General features: G+C 44.5%; 1 protein-coding gene across 5 annotated transcripts in view; it reads left to right on the forward strand.

Moving 5' to 3' along the window:
• SEPT11 (septin 11) overlaps window positions 1–15,457 on the forward strand; it is a 95,077-nt gene that overhangs the window by 412 nt on the left and 79,208 nt on the right. The window lies entirely within an intron of this gene.

A 15,457-nucleotide genomic window follows, 5' to 3' on the forward strand; every position in this document is an offset into this window, starting at 1 on the left:
CCGGGGGCGCCGGACTCAGACGTGACCCCCGGTTCACCGCGCGGGCCGTGGGGCGTGGGAACCGCGAGCCCGCCGCCGTGTGTCGCGCGGCCGTGGCAGCGGGCTCCCGGGGTCGTACTTCCCTGCGTCTCTCCTGCGCCTGGTGAGAGCCGGCCGGCCTTGGGCACTCTCCGGGGGAGCGGGCCCTGGCCAGGACGTGGACAAAGCCCTGGACGCGCGCACAAAGTTTTCCAGAGGCTCCTTGTGGGTGGGTGGAAGTGCTGGAGGGTCTGGGGCTGGGGGGGCCGCGGGGAAGGGAAGGAGGCGGGGGCGTGGGTACTCGGGTGTCCCACGGCCCGAAGGGAAGGGGGTGTGAGGGTTGCGCTCGCCCCGGGGATGGGCCGAGGGCGGGCGGAGCCGGTCGCTGCGGGGAGGACGCGGAGCGGGGCTGGGAGGGCGCGGCTAGCCGGCGGCTCCACATCCCCGCGTGGGAGCCGCAGGGATAGGGCGGCGGCCTTTCCTTTTTATTGAAAGGAGCCGAGCGGGATGGAAAAGGCGGGGTCCTCTTTTTTCCTCTTCCCCCTTTTCTTCGCGACGCTGGAGGTCCTCTTTCCTCTCCCTGGCTTTGGGGGCGCCTCGGGCGAGGTCCTTCCCCACCCCACCGCCCCTTCCGTTTCCCTCTCCTCCTTCCCAGGGCGGTGCAGCCGCAGGGGGCGGCTTGGGGGATTTTGTAGTTAGAGACAAAAGTCTTTCGGGGAGATCCTGTGCGCTCAGACTCCTGGCTCCTGCCGCGTCTCCTCCTGGTTTCTCCACAGACACCCGCGCCTTTGCGCCCTGCCCCCTCGCGGAAAGTTTGCGGGCCCCGCTGTGCGTCCTAATTCGGTTTGGTGGTCCTGTCGCCGCGGTGTGTTCAAAGGCGTTTTCCGTGGTCGGAAGATGTGCGTTGGGCATATGAAGTGCAGCTGTGTCTTTTAGGCCTTTTCAGCTCCACCAGTTGATGACATACTCTTTAGAATTCTGGTTTCCTCTTGCACACAAATTGTGCTCTTGATAATTAGTGGTCATAGATTGTTGTTATTGAGGGAATTGGCACAGTCTCTGGGCTGGGCCCTTTATTTTTCTGGTCAGGAAATTGAGGTCCATAGAGGTCAAGTTTATCTGGTTAAATGACTCTCCCACGCACCCCCACTCCCCATTATACTTATTACCAAGACACAGATTCAGAGAACTAAAATATCTGCTTTAGATAAGTTGGCAGGCATCTAGGAATGCAAATATTCTGTGGGGGTGTGTGTCTTTTTCAGTAACACCTATTGCTGGTGCATTCTTGAGGACTGGGGGAGGTGGAAGAAATAATTTGCCGCACATTTTCTATAAATGAATTAGTTCATATGTGTCCGTTAAATAGGAGCAGTGTGTGTATTTAAGATTTAGTTGTGTGGCCCTCATATCCAACACCAGGTCTGCCAACCATATGTGAGCTTAGTGGCACAGAACTCTTGTGTAGACCTCCCTCTTTAGATAACAGAGGAGATTGAAAAAGTATATGTACATAGAGGAGGTAACTTCTTTTGCACTTTCCCCGTTGTGACTGGCATTAAAATAAATTACAATTTAAAAACAAGACTTTTTTTTTTATTAAGTTGTATGAATGATCAGGAATTGACTAAAAAGCTGGAAAGCCTTTTAAGACAGTACAACGTGAGATCACATTTCCCATTTCCCAGTAAGTGTCAAACTGTTGCACTTTGTTCATTGGATTGCTGTCTTAAGTGTGGGCTCTGCAGCTATGTCTTTAAAACCAAGCCAGTGGACGGGGAAGATTCTTCAAACCTGGCTCTGTGGGTCTGGGTGGCACCTCAACACATTAGAGTTCATGAGTTCGAGAGAAAAGAACTACTTCAGGGTTTATTTATGTGTGAATAGAATTTCCCCAGAAACTCCTTTAGAGATAGGTTTTTTTTTAAAGGTTGTTTAGGAAAACACAAGTGTTGTGTCTACTTTCTCTACAAACTGCCTTTCCCCTCCAGATTGAATAAAAATTTAGTCTAAGTAATTTTAGACTTTCTTGAATTGGCGATTCCAGGTAAATGTGACATTTTAATGTGCAAAAATGCTTACATGTCAAAGACTACTTTCTATCTTATTAAGTAGTTATATTCAGTTAAAACCATTTGAACCTCAAGGCTAAATTCGGATATGCTTAAGTGGATTTGTTAAGTGCAAAACAGAAGCTTCAGTTGAGTATGATACTGTATTTGTTTTTCTGTTGTAATCTTGATGCCTGGCCTCTCTGTTTCTTCCTGATGGTTTTCACACTCAGCCCTGAGACCCTGAAGCACATCTGCTGTTTCCAGTGTGACATGATTAGCAAGAGTGTTTCTCCCCAGTGATGTGACTACATTTTGGACAAATTAGTATCTTTGCATCCAAATCTTGGGGCAACTGTTATCTTTATTTTAAATAAAATGAGACATTTCCTTACTTCACCCGGGAATCAGGCTTTAGGTAACTGAGCCACACTCTCTTAAGGTCCATGGTGTTAATCAGGTTGTAGGTTCTAGGAGTTGAAAGGAACCCTAGAGGTCATTTGGTTTAGCCTCCAATGGTTTCTTGCTTTGTCCTTAATAAAACATAAGTATTTGGCCGGGCTCGGTGGCTCAGCCTGTAATCTCAGCACTTTGGGAGGCCAAGATGAGTGGATTGCCTGAGCCCATGGGTTTGAGACCAGCCTGGACAACTTGGCGAGACTTCGTCTCTACAATAAATAAAAAAAAAAAAATTAGCTGGGCATGGTAGTGCACATCTGTAGTTCCAGCTACTTGGAAGGCTGAGGTGGAAGGATCACCTGAACCCAGCAAGTCAATGCTGGGGTGACCGTGAGTGTGCCACTGCACTCCAGCCTGGGTGACAGAGTGAGACTCCGACTCAAAAAAAAAAAAAAAAAAAGTAAGTATTTATAAACTTTTCCTGTGGTGGAGATTTCCCTATCACATCATTCAAGAAATGCACTTAACTGCTTTTATCTGTTGAGCCAAAATAACAGGAAAACCAAGTTCACCATTTGCTCATTCAACACTATTTACTGAGCACTTACTGGGTAGGTTACTGCTCCACGTGTTGGGAATACAAGAGAGAAATTCGTTTCTTACCTGAAAGATTTCCTGTCCATGTGTATTAAAGTGACAAACAGCAGTGGAATGTGTAAATCATTTAGGGAGAAAGGGAATTTTGCGCCTATTGCTGATTAAACAGTTATGATTCGGCTAAAGGATCATATCTGTCTGGGGATAACTGTAGACAATTTCTAAAGATAAGGTCTGTCTTTAGGAGGGAAGTTGGGAGAGGGGGAGGGGAGTACTGACAATGAAATGTTATTTTCCTGTAAAATTGCCATTTCTGGGATGTGCAGGTGTGACCCCAGATGGCAGCCTCTGGCTGGTGTACCTGGAGGAAGATTAATGAAACCAAAGGTCCAGGGAATGGCTACCTAAACAAAAAATGGGGCTGTCATTTTTAGGTGTTAGAATTCTGTAGTCAGTGATATAAATTATACCCACTGAGGCTCTATAAGCAATTATTAAAGAATGCAAGAAGTGCTTGAGATACAGTAATCCCTCCTTTTAAAATCTTTTGAAAGCTATAGTTTTTTAATCTTTTAAATTAACTTATTTAAAAACAATGTGACTACAGTGAAAAACAGACTGAAGGAATAGATTAAAAGAGCAAAACTGTTCATATCCCACCATCCTGATCTGACAGCTGTTAGATTGTTAATGTATTTCATCAACTTTAGAAACCAAACCATGGGCCTGAATGGGTCCTGTGTGACCATTTGAATGTTCTTCTAATGAAGGACATGGATGCTTAGTGCTTGGGTGTGGGCCACCCTGTGTCTGTGTCCAGACAAAGAAACTTACCATTGTGAGACGCTGCTATTTCCACGATTTGAATGGACTACTTTGATGGACTGCCAGAAGACCTAGTGTTGATATCATACCCACTGATGATGCCATACTGATAATGAACATGGGCTTAGGCTCTGGAGCAGGCCGCAGAGTTTTTCATGCCTATGTTTTATGGAATCCTAAGCTTGGTTGGGGTAGAGGCTGCTTTGGATTTGATCATTTTGTTGGCAGTTGTCTTTCATCCTCTTGGCTGTGCCTGTGTAAGCTGGGGCCAGCAAAGCTGAGCAACTATTTCAATAAAACCCAGCAGATCCAAAGCTTCTGTACTTCCCAAGGAGTTCTACTTTACGATATAATTGATACCCCTTTGTTGTTTTGTTTTTCAAATGAAATCCAGATTGACAGAAAACTCCCTTCCAACTCAACAATACTTCCCTGACCCGCTCCAGCCCCACTGACAGTCCGCCAGTGCAGCTGCTGTTGCACATAAAAACAACACTTGGGCTAACATGATGCAGACTGGCATCTAAAAAGAATTTGCTGGGTGATCCAAGATAATGTTTCAGGTCGTCTCAGGCCTAGCCTGAGATAGGAGTCAGGAATCTGCTCCCTGACATGCCAGGGCACTAGCATCACTTCTTTTTAGGTGTAAGTACCTTGCTCAAGCTGACTGACTCAGGCGGTCCAGGTGTGTGGATGCCTCTGTTCACCTGCCAACTGAGGCTGGGTGGGCGGGGGCATGGCACAGTGAGAGAGGACAGACTGAGTTGGAGAGGTGGGAAGGACATCACACCCCAAGAGGAATATCATTGGTAACTGACAAGTAGGAGCTTTGTTCTTGCTCTTCTTTTTTTTGCATTTTTATTGTGCAAAAAAATGAAATTAAAATTTGTGTAACATAACACAAATTTGCCTGTTTGGTTTTGAGAATTAAGTAACATTCCTTGGGGACGAATTTGTGATTTTCTTTCTGGTTTGTTTCTTATAGAAGTAGAGTCACAATAGTATAACAAGGTTAGAAATTAAAAAACAAAATAACTCTCAACACTCTAACACTTCGGTATTCATTCTTTCCGATCCCTCTGTTCTATTGGATATTTCCTGTGCTTTTTGTAGGGGCAGGTACTGAGGTTATGGTGGTGAGCACTTGAGAGGCAGTTCTGCTGCTCTCGAAATCCCTCTGAAGGCTGAGCAAGCCATCGGGCTTAGCAAGGAAAACCGGGTGGGGGGACTGTGGGAAGTGTCCCAAGCACAGGGAACAGCACGTGCAAAGTGAAAACTAGTGTAGCTGCAGGTATCATTAGCCTTTGGGGGCAAGTGGAGAGGGTGGACAGACAAGAGCCTGAGAAGGTGGGAAGAGTCTAGGTCAGGCAGTCTTTTCTTTTTTTTTTTTGAGTTAGAGTCTCACTCGTCGCCCAGACTGGAGTGTAGTGGCCGCTCCCAGCCACCGCAGCCTCGACCTGCTGGGCTCCGGCGATCCTTCCGCCTCAGCCTTCCGAGTAGCCGGAATTACAGGCATGGGCTACCACGCCCAGCTGATTTTTTGATTTATTGTAGAGATGAGGTCTCGCTGCCCAGGCAGGTCTCGAACCCGCGGGCTCAGGCAATCCACTCACCTCAGCCTCCCAAAGGCGCGGGATTACAGGCTCAGCCACCGAGCCCGGCTAGTGTTTTCTTTTTTTTAAATCATCAATGTTGTAATTTAATAGGTAATCATTACAGACTAGAATTTCCAAAATATTTGGAACCTAGTCAAAAAGTTAATGTCTTAACATACAAACAATGATTACAAACAAATAAAAAAATAGAACCCATTTTAAAAAATGGGTAAAGAGTATAAAGAGGTAATTCATAGAAAAAGAAACACAAGTAGCCCACAAATGTGATCTACTTTTAAAAACGTTTGCTTTATTATTTTAGAGTTGTGAGGCACGTGTGAACATTTGCTGCATAAGTAAATTGCGTGCAGGTGAGGTGTGGGCTTCTCGTGGGCCCTTTCTCTTCCTGGCAGTGAACCTTCCCAGTGTGTGGTTGTGTGCTCCTTACCCTCGTCCCTCCCTCCTCTCCTCAGCAGTGCCCTGTTGCTTCCACCTTTGTGCTCACGTGTCCAGTGATGGAACCACTTACGAGTGAGAACGTACAGTATTGTTTTTTTGTTTCTGTGATAGCGCACTTAGAATGATCGTTTCCAGCCAGTATTTTCTTCATAGACATGCATAGCTTGTTAGGTGTGTTATGTCCTCTCCACCCTTTGCCCCCAACTTAAAATGTCTCAGATCCTTGAAATTGGTTGATGGAAGACCCTAAAACCCTGCAAAGTATGAATTCTTCAGGATTCGGTCGGGGAGAGGACAGGGTCAGGAGAGTTGGTTCCTTTCATGCCCTAATTGAGCCCTTAAAGAGGACAGGAAATGAAGGCTAGGGAAGGACACTGAGAAGGAGGGTCCAGGGACAACATGTGACCATAATCAGTCTTCCTGTGTCAATCATGTGCGTTGAGCCCTTCCTCAGGAGACAGAACCAGAAAATCTTATTTCTTAGGCCTGAAGCATCTGTGTCTTGAAGGGTAGGTGGGGAGGGATGGTAGGACACCTTCCAGCTTGGCTCTCAAGTGGCAGTCAGTGTTGTCCAAAAGGGAAATGAAAAACTCATTGGATCCTGCAAGAATAGGCAAAAAGTCTACTGAAAGCCAGGGTTTCCTTAGGACTTCATGCCTTTTTCATTCATCTCATCTCTTTGAGTATGTTTTCATACCAGTATAACTTTTGTAAATCTCAATAAGGGTACCCATTACATCTATTCAGATCTGTTGAGAAAAACAAAATCAAAAAAGGCTTGACCAAAACACTCAATGTGGAGAAGCCTCTTCAGCATCTTGAGTTTTAAATGTATTCTATTTGACTGTCAAGACAATTATCTCACAAGACACCTGAAAAGCAACTTACCAGGCTCAAAGGTGTCCCTTAGTTAATCTGGTGAGTGGGAGAGGTAGCTAGAGCAGACCCTCCCTCCGATTCAGTCTGTTAGGCTAAGTTGTGCTGAGGCAATGTTTACATAACAGGGGTTTCCTTCTCACTCAGGATCTTGTCGTTCCATCCTCTGTGATCTGCACCAAGCTGCGTTGCCTCCAGGACCCAGGCTGAGGGAGTACCCTCTATGTGAGCATTGCCAGTCTGGGGCAGAGGAGAAGGAGACAATGCTGAATCCCTAGCTGACTTTTCAAGCTCTTAGATGGGTCGCACAAATCTCATTGGCTACCGTAAATGGTCATGCCTAAATTCAGCAGGATGGGGACTGGCAGCCCTCCTGTAAAGTGCGTCTCTGCAGTGTTCTGCCCAAGCTTGGGGGTCCTGGGAGAGGAAAGAAATCATCCTGCAGGAAGGGGCTCTGAATATTTTTATTTTTAATTTTGTAGAGACAGGGTCTCACTATGTTGCCCGGGCTGATCTCAAATTCCTGGCCTCAGATAATCCTCTCACCTTCGCTTCCCAAAGTACTAGGATTCCAGGCATGAACCACCATGCCTGATATCCTAGTTAAGGAATTTACAATGAAGCCGAGGGTCTTTTTTTTTTTTTAATTATCTGTCGGACAGGCATGGTGCTCAAGCCTGTAATCCCAGCCCTTTGGGAGACCAAGGTAAGGGAATTGCCTGAGCTCACGGATTTGAAAACTACCTGGGCAACTTGGCAAGGCCTCATCTCTACAGTAAATCAAAAAATTAGCTGGACATGGTAGCGGGTGCCTGTAGTTCCGGCTCCAAAAGCTGAGGCGGAAGGATTGCCTGAGCCTAGCAGGTTGATGCTGGGGTGACTGTAAACGTGTCACTGCATTCCAGCCTGGGCAACAGAGTGAGACTCAAACTTAAAAAAAAAAATTGTAATGATTCTTCTTACTTCATTTGGCCTCTCTGATTCTGGCTGGAGAAGGTTGAAGGATGTGTGTGCTTGTCTGTGTGAGAAAGAGAGAAAGAGGGGGGAGAGGGAAAGGGGAAGCGAGAGGGAGGAAAGGAGAGAGGGGGGAGAGACAAAGGGAGAGTGAGAGAAACAGGGAGAAAAGGAGATAAAGGAAGTGGGAAAGAGAAAGGGAGAAAGGGGATGGAAGAGTGGGGGGAGAAAGACAGAGAGAAGGGGAGATAAAGGAGGGGAGAATGTTAAGAGTTAAGCAGTCAGAGCAAGCTGAAGGCAGAGTGTGTGATCGCTCCTGTGCAGTGTGATGAGCTTCCAGTGGCATCTTCAAGTAAGCAGCGGGTGGTGACCTGAAAGACCTTCTGTGCTGCTCTCTGGTGGCCTCAGCTATGGGACCGTACTCTCTGGGAAAGGGTTTTGAGGCCATTCGGACTTCTAGCTGCTTGACAGAATGATTTCCCTTGGGACCTTGGCCCTTCAGACCTTTCCCAGCCTCAGCGCAACCACATCAGATGACCCCCTTCTTTCCCTCGCTCTGTCTTGTCTCTCCTGAGAGGCAGCAGTGTGCAGTGCTTTGGTCTAGAATGCGACTGGCCTAGAAGAGTATGGGCTGTGCCATTTAACAAGCCTTAGGTTCTTAGCAAGTTATTTATCTCCTCTGAAATAGTAACAGTATCTTCCTTGAAGAGTTACAGATTTAGTGAGTTAGTACTTAGTATGCACCCAGGGCTTACTTGTTGCCCGGGTATTGGTCCTCCACAAAAGTTAGTTATCCAAGCCGGGCTTGGTGGCTCAGCCTGTAATCCTGCGCTTTGGGAGGCTGAGGTGAGTGGATTGCCAGAACCTGTGGGTTCGAGACCTGCCTGGGCAACTTGGTGAGACATCATCTCTACAATAAATCAAAAAATTAGCCGGGCATGGTAGTGCGCACCTGTAGTTCCAGCTACTTGGAAGGCTGAGGCGGAAGGATTGCTGGAGCCCAGCAGGTCGAGGCTGCAGTGACCGGGAGTGGCCACTGCATTCCAGTCTGGATGACAGAGTGAGACTCCAACTCAAAAAAAAAAAAAAAAAAGTTATCCAGGGGAAGTGAATGTTGAAGTCACTGTGGTTTGACACTGAAGACTGGCTCAAGACAGAACTGTCCCCCACCCTGCCCCAGGGGGAACACTTGCCGTGTCTCCTGCACCCCGAGACTTGCTGGCTTCCCAGTTTCTGACAGGAGCACACCAGGAGGTCCAGACCACGCCCCTCCCTGGAGCCTTCACCCACACCTCCAGGCTTCAGTGATTTTTTTGTCTTTGAACTGCCATTGCTGTAATGGCCTGGGACATTTATGAGTCACCACATAGTGCTCTGGAGTCCTCGGTCGCCCCAGTTTTTCCTTAAGTGCCCATTTTAAAAGGGAATTATCAATGATACTTGTTCACATTAAAAACAAAAACCCCTCATCACCACAAGTAGTAGTAAGTTCTGCCATCCTTTGGCCACATTCATGCATGCATTCTTAATCTATATGGCTGGACTTAAAGTGAGGGAACCACATGTCATGTGCCCCTCTCATCAATAGACCTTTGGCTGAATAAGTGAAACTAGATCCTTCAGTTGGTGAAGGCTCCTTTGGACAAGGCTTGTGCCTGTCCTGCTGCCGCTGTGTGAACGCAGGCAGGTGTGGACCTCACAGCTCCACTTTCGCCCCTGGGTTCCCTGCTGGAGCCTCTTGCGGTTTTGCTTAGCTGTGCTGACCTCTGCAGATCTGAGTGTTCAGAGGAGTTCCCATCCTACGGGGCAACTCTTGGGACACCGAACCTGGTGGGTAGATAATCTTTCTTGTCACCAAAGTGGACCCTTCTGAGGTGCAGTCTGCATGGCTCCTCAGAGGATCTCCCGTGGGGCCAGCCTAAGCCTGCAGGTGTGATTAGCTCTCTGATTCTTCAGAAGGCTTTTCTATTTCTTCTGTGCCCCGCCTCTTCCCCCAGTCACTTCCCAATTGGTTGTGTGCATCCAGGTCTTTGTTTCATTTGGGGAAACCTAGGTAAAAATGCCTTGTTTGCTGATTTGAGGCTCTTTCACCTTATATAGATAATGGGGTGTGACTACATTTTGTAATATACCAAGCTACTTTAGATGTTAAAAAAAATGCTCAGAACAAACTGCCTTTTTACTAGATTTTCACTCTTATTTGGAGGGCAGACTTAAAAGTTTTTGTAAAAACCAGACTTAGAAAAGAAATGGAATGCATCCCCTGGACTTTTCTCTGATTTCCATATCTAATTCTTGGAAATGGAGCTCTTTTATTCTTTCAGGGTGGAGCTGCTTGCTTTTGAGTCTGTAGTGCCTACTTTGTTCTGTAATTTGTTTAATTTACCCATCTCAAGTCAATTACATTTTTACAGTTTGGGAACTAGATACAGAGTGAATGGGGGAAACTGTGGTTTTGGTACAAGAGCTGTGAATTTGGGCCAAAGCTTGCTATTGTAAAAAAAAAAAAAAAAAATTGAAGATAAGTTTTTGGGCTTACAGTGTCTGCACAGATTTAAAAAATGGAGTAATAATTCTTGAAACAACCCCAATTAACTAACGTGTAATTTTCAGGACTTGGATTAGCTTAAGTGTCTAAGAGTTTTTAGGATGTCCACACGATGACTTCACTTGTGAAGTGAGCCTGGCCCAGAAGCAGTTCTGAGAATGTAGTAGGGGGTTGGTTCATTCTCAGGTCCTCCCCAGATTTGTCACCTGTGCTCTCATGGTTTGACAGCTTGTGTGGCCAGGCAGTCTAAGACTAGTACCTTGGCCAGACAGAACAGTTTGCTTATCTGTTACATACTTCTTTGTTTTCAGAGCCTCTTCCAATCCTTATTCCACCTCTTAACCCCTAGGGTCAATGTTGGATCGTCCAGAGTTGAAGCAGTTTCATCTCTGAGTCCTTAAAAAAGCCTTGTTGTTATTGTTGATCAAATTTGCCCTATTTAGAAACCAAAATTCCAGAGTATTTTATGAACTTAATGCAGAAATTTAGAATGAGGTCTTAGCCATTGAAATTACCAATAATTAATTCGCTGCTACTACCTGTTGTCCCAAAGCTGACTTTTAAACTATGTCAAGAGGACTTGAGTCTAAACTGGATTTTATAACCCAGTCTAGGCTGAGGGTGTTGAGGACTCTCAATGACTTTATATAATGGAGATTTATATAGGGATATTGTTAGGTGAACGTGGTAGCACACACCTATAGTCCCAGCTACTCAGGAGGCTGAGATGGGAGGTTCACTTGAGTCCAAGAGACTGAGGCTGAAGTGAGCTGGAATCATGCCCCTGCACTCCAGCCTGGGTGACAGAGTGAGACCCTGTCTCAAAAAATAACTATGTCTATATATCTGCAAACATATATAGATAGATATTGGGGAGTTGGGGATGTCCCAACTGCTAAATATTGTTAAATGTTCTTTCTTGAAGACTTATATTTTTATTCCTCAGTGCCTTTGTCTATTTCCTGTTCATTAAGTCACCAACCACTGAGCTCCAGCCAACATCATGTGTGAGTGAGGATGTCAAAACCCTGCCGCACTCAGTCTCCTACTAACCAAACCATAACCAAAATCTGTCTGACAAATGGATCTCCTAGTCACCAAGGTTCAAAATCTTAGAGTTAGCCTGAATCCAGGGTTGAGTTGCCAAGACTTGTTTCAACTCTTTCATAATCGCGTAGCATCAGCCAGTAGGATATCTGAAGACCATCTGTGTCTAGTGCTATGCTCCCTGTTGTTGGAAAGCTTACAGTGTAGATGGGGAAAGGAGGCTGAGGCTCAGATAAATGCTCAACTTCCATGATTGGGAGGGACCTGTCAGGCTCTTCTCACTAGGGTCCAGCCCTCCCCTTTTCCTTAGTAAACATCAAGGACTTGGCTTAGCATTCAGAAAGAGTGGAGCCCATTTTACTTCTCCTTTCTTCCCATTTAATAATGTAACTAGAGGAGTACTTGGAAGGTAATCTCCAACTTTCTTCCTAGGCTACCAGTAGAGTTTTGTTTTGTTTTCTTTTTCTTTTTTTTTTGTTTAAGGTAGGATAAAAAGGACACACCAAAGGGAATTGGAACATTGTATTAGACTCTGGAGGAAATGTTTTTAAGCTCTTTGACAGATTAATTTGTACCTCTGTGCCCTCTACAAAGCCTGTCACATGCTTTTGACTGATAGACTAATACAGAAACTCCTTGACTTATGATGGGGCTACCTCCTGATAAACCTTCATCAGTTGAAAGCATTGTGAGTTGAAAATGCATTTACTACCTCAACTTACTGAACATCAAAGCTTAGCATGGCCTACCTTAAATGTGCCCAGAACACTTAAATTATCCTACAGTTGGGAAAAGTCATCTAACACAAGCCTATTTTATAGTAAAATGTTGACTATCTCCTGTAATTTCTTGAATACTGTACTGAAAGTGAAAAGCAGAATGACTGTATGGGCACTCGAAGTATAGTTTCTACTGAAAGCACATCACTTTCACACTGTAGTAAAGTCAGAAAATCATGTGTTGAACTGTCTCTGCACCCACCAGAAGAGGTGTGTACTTACTAGGTTAGTTGTTTGTTTTTAAACCTACTTGTGTCAATTGCAATAATCATGATTGTGTTACTTGATTTAATGTTTTGTAAATCTATGAAATACAAGTACAAAATTGAATTCTATACAAGATGCTTGGGAAAGTTTTAGTAAAGGTGAGATTTTTGCAGAAATAAAACTCCTGTGAATTTTTTTTTTTCTGAGTTGGAGCTTTACTCTGTCACCAAGGCTGGAGTGCAGTGGCACACTCATGGCCACCCCAGCATCGACCTGCTGGGCTCCAGCAATCCTTCTGCCTCAGCCTTCCAAGTAGCCAGAACTACAGGCACGCACTACCACACCTGGCTAATTTTTTTTTTTTTTTTTAATTGTAGAGGTGAGGTCTTTGCCAAGTTGCCCAGGCTGTTCTTGAAACAGTGGGCTCAGGCAATCCTCTCACCTTCCTGTGAATTTAATACAGGTAAGATAATTATAAAAAGTTAGAAGAAATTGTAAGGGTCTAAAAAGAGCCTGTATTTAGATTACATTGAAATTAAATTATGTCTCTAAAGAAACAAACAGAAAATCATAGTGAAAGATACCCTAGTGGAATTTCTCTAAGCATTGTAAGGAAAAATCTTTGGCTTTTTGTCAGACTTTGGTGAATAAATGCATGTTGAGATGTTTTAAGGTGAAATTAAATGTTTAGGCTATAACCAGTGTTTTTAAAATTCCAATCTTTAGAGAAGCATCATGATCCCAGACTTTAAGCTTTATTATAAAGCTACAATCATCAAAGCGGCATGGTGTTGGTTCAAGAGCAGGCATATAGACCAATGGGACAGGATAGAGATTCCAGAAGCAAAACACCAATTTTTTAACCAACTCATCTTCGACAGAGCCTCTACTATCAACCACTGGGGAGAGGAGAACTTATTCAGTAAATGGTGCTGGGAAAACTGGCTGACAACATGAACCTTAGAAAACGCAGGAGACACCCTCATGGAAATTGGAACTGGCAACCAATTCCTGATCAAAACCTCAAGAGCCCAGGCCATAAGAGATAAGATGGACAAGTGGGACCTCATTAAACTGACAAGCTTCTGCAAAGCCAAAGAAACCATCAAGAGAGCAGGGAGACAACCCACAGACTGGGAAAAAATGTTTGCCAACTCCATGTCTGACAAAGGCCTAACATCTAGGATCTACAAGGAACTCAAACATGCTGAAAAGAAAAAAATAAACAGTCCCATTACAAAGTAAGCAAAAGATATGAGTAGCTACTTCTCAAAAAAAAACATATCAGCAGCCAACAGATATGTGAAAAAAATGCTCAGCCTCACTAGTCATCAAATAAATGCAAATTAAAACCACACTGAGATACCACCTAACTCCAGTCAGGATGGCCATCATCAATAACTCAAAAACAACAGATGCTGGAGAGGATGCAGCAAAAAGGGGACGTTTCTACACTGTTGGTGGGAGTGTAAACTAGTACAGCTTCTGTGGAAAACAGTGTGGCAATTCCTAAGAGATCTAAAAATTGACCTCCCATAAGACCCCACAATCCCCTTACTGGGAATACACCTGGAGGAACTCAGATCACTCTTTGGAAAAGAAACCTGCACATGCATGTTTATTGCAGCATTATTCACAATAGCAAAAACATGGAACCAACCATGTTGCCCATTGAAAGAGGACTAGGCCAGGCTCCATGGCTCAGCCTGTAATCCCAGCACTTTGAGAGGCCAAGGCAGGTGAATTGCCCAAGCCCTCACATTCGAGACCAGCCCGGGCAACTTGGTGACCTCGTCTCTACAATAAACCAAAAATTAGCCAAGTGTGGTAGCACGTGTCTGTAGTTCCAAGCTGCTTGGAAGGCTGAGGCGGAAGGATCACTGGAGCCCAGCAGGTTGCTGCTGGGGTGGCCGTGAGTGTGCCACTGCACTCCAGCCTGGGAGATGGAGTGAGACTCTCAACTAAAAAAAAAAAAAAGAACTGGATACAAAAATTGTGGTATGTATACATGATGGAATATTACACAGCTATAAAGAAGGACAAAATTATTTTTGCAGCAAGTTGGATGGACTTAGAGTCTATAATACTGAGTGATCTATCACAGAAACAAAGAACTGAGTATCACATGTTCTCACTCATAAGCGGACCTTGAACAATTGCTGTAATACTATAAGAAAAGGATTGGTAGTAGTGGGAATAGTGGGAAACTGCCGGGGGGGAGGGGCAGGATTGGCATTAGTGGGAATGAGGAGGGGGGAGGGAGCACACCTCATCAACCAGGATACCTGCATAATGAACATTTGTATACCTTACTGTGAATTGTACCCCATATCTTTAAAATTAACAAATTAAAAAATATATATATATATAACACAGGAAAAAAAAATTCCTATCTTTAAATGCCTTTTAAGATGAATTGTCCATTCTCTGCTCCTAATAGCCTTGAATAAAGGGACTTAACAAAACAACCATCTTTCCCAACTTTTTTTCCCCATCTCCATATTCTGACATGTGCCCTCTGCTTGAGGTTCATTATGTATTATGGGACTATCCTCACATGGGAAAATGGGAAAAAGAAGGTTGAGAATTACTGGATTGTCCTGGGTTGAGATGCAGATGTCTCACTTGGCATTACCTGAATTTAATTGCTTTAACACACCTGATGTACATCGTTATTGGATTTTTTTGTTTGTTTGCTTGTTTTTTTCTGATACCAGATTTACAGATAAAAGGACACCGGAAATGTTACCTACTTAATCCATTTCTCTTAGGTTAGTCCAAAATAAAGGAAAATATGATTCTGGAAGCAAAATCCCATTTTAGAAAGGCAAGGTCATTTTGGTGGTTTCTAAAGTCTTTCTTTGAGGTATGTCCTCAGATACAGGCACCCACGAGATAATGGATAACTCAAAGATGTACTCTGGGAAGGAGAAACTGTCTCCTTACATGTAGATGAAAGCTGGGTCTACTTAGTGGTCAGCCTTCTTGGGTATTTGGCCCACATGATGCATTCCAGCTATTCTTGGATAATCTTCATCAGCAATTTGATTTAATTTTTAATCCCTATCATGAGAAAATTAAGAGTTAGAAAAAGCAAGTAGA

The sequence above is a fragment of the Carlito syrichta genome, unplaced genomic scaffold, assembly GCF_000164805.1.
Source record: "Carlito syrichta isolate Samal-C Ts95f unplaced genomic scaffold, Tarsius_syrichta-2.0.1 Scaffold82255, whole genome shotgun sequence".
Classification (NCBI taxonomy): domain Eukaryota; kingdom Metazoa; phylum Chordata; class Mammalia; order Primates; family Tarsiidae; genus Carlito; species Carlito syrichta.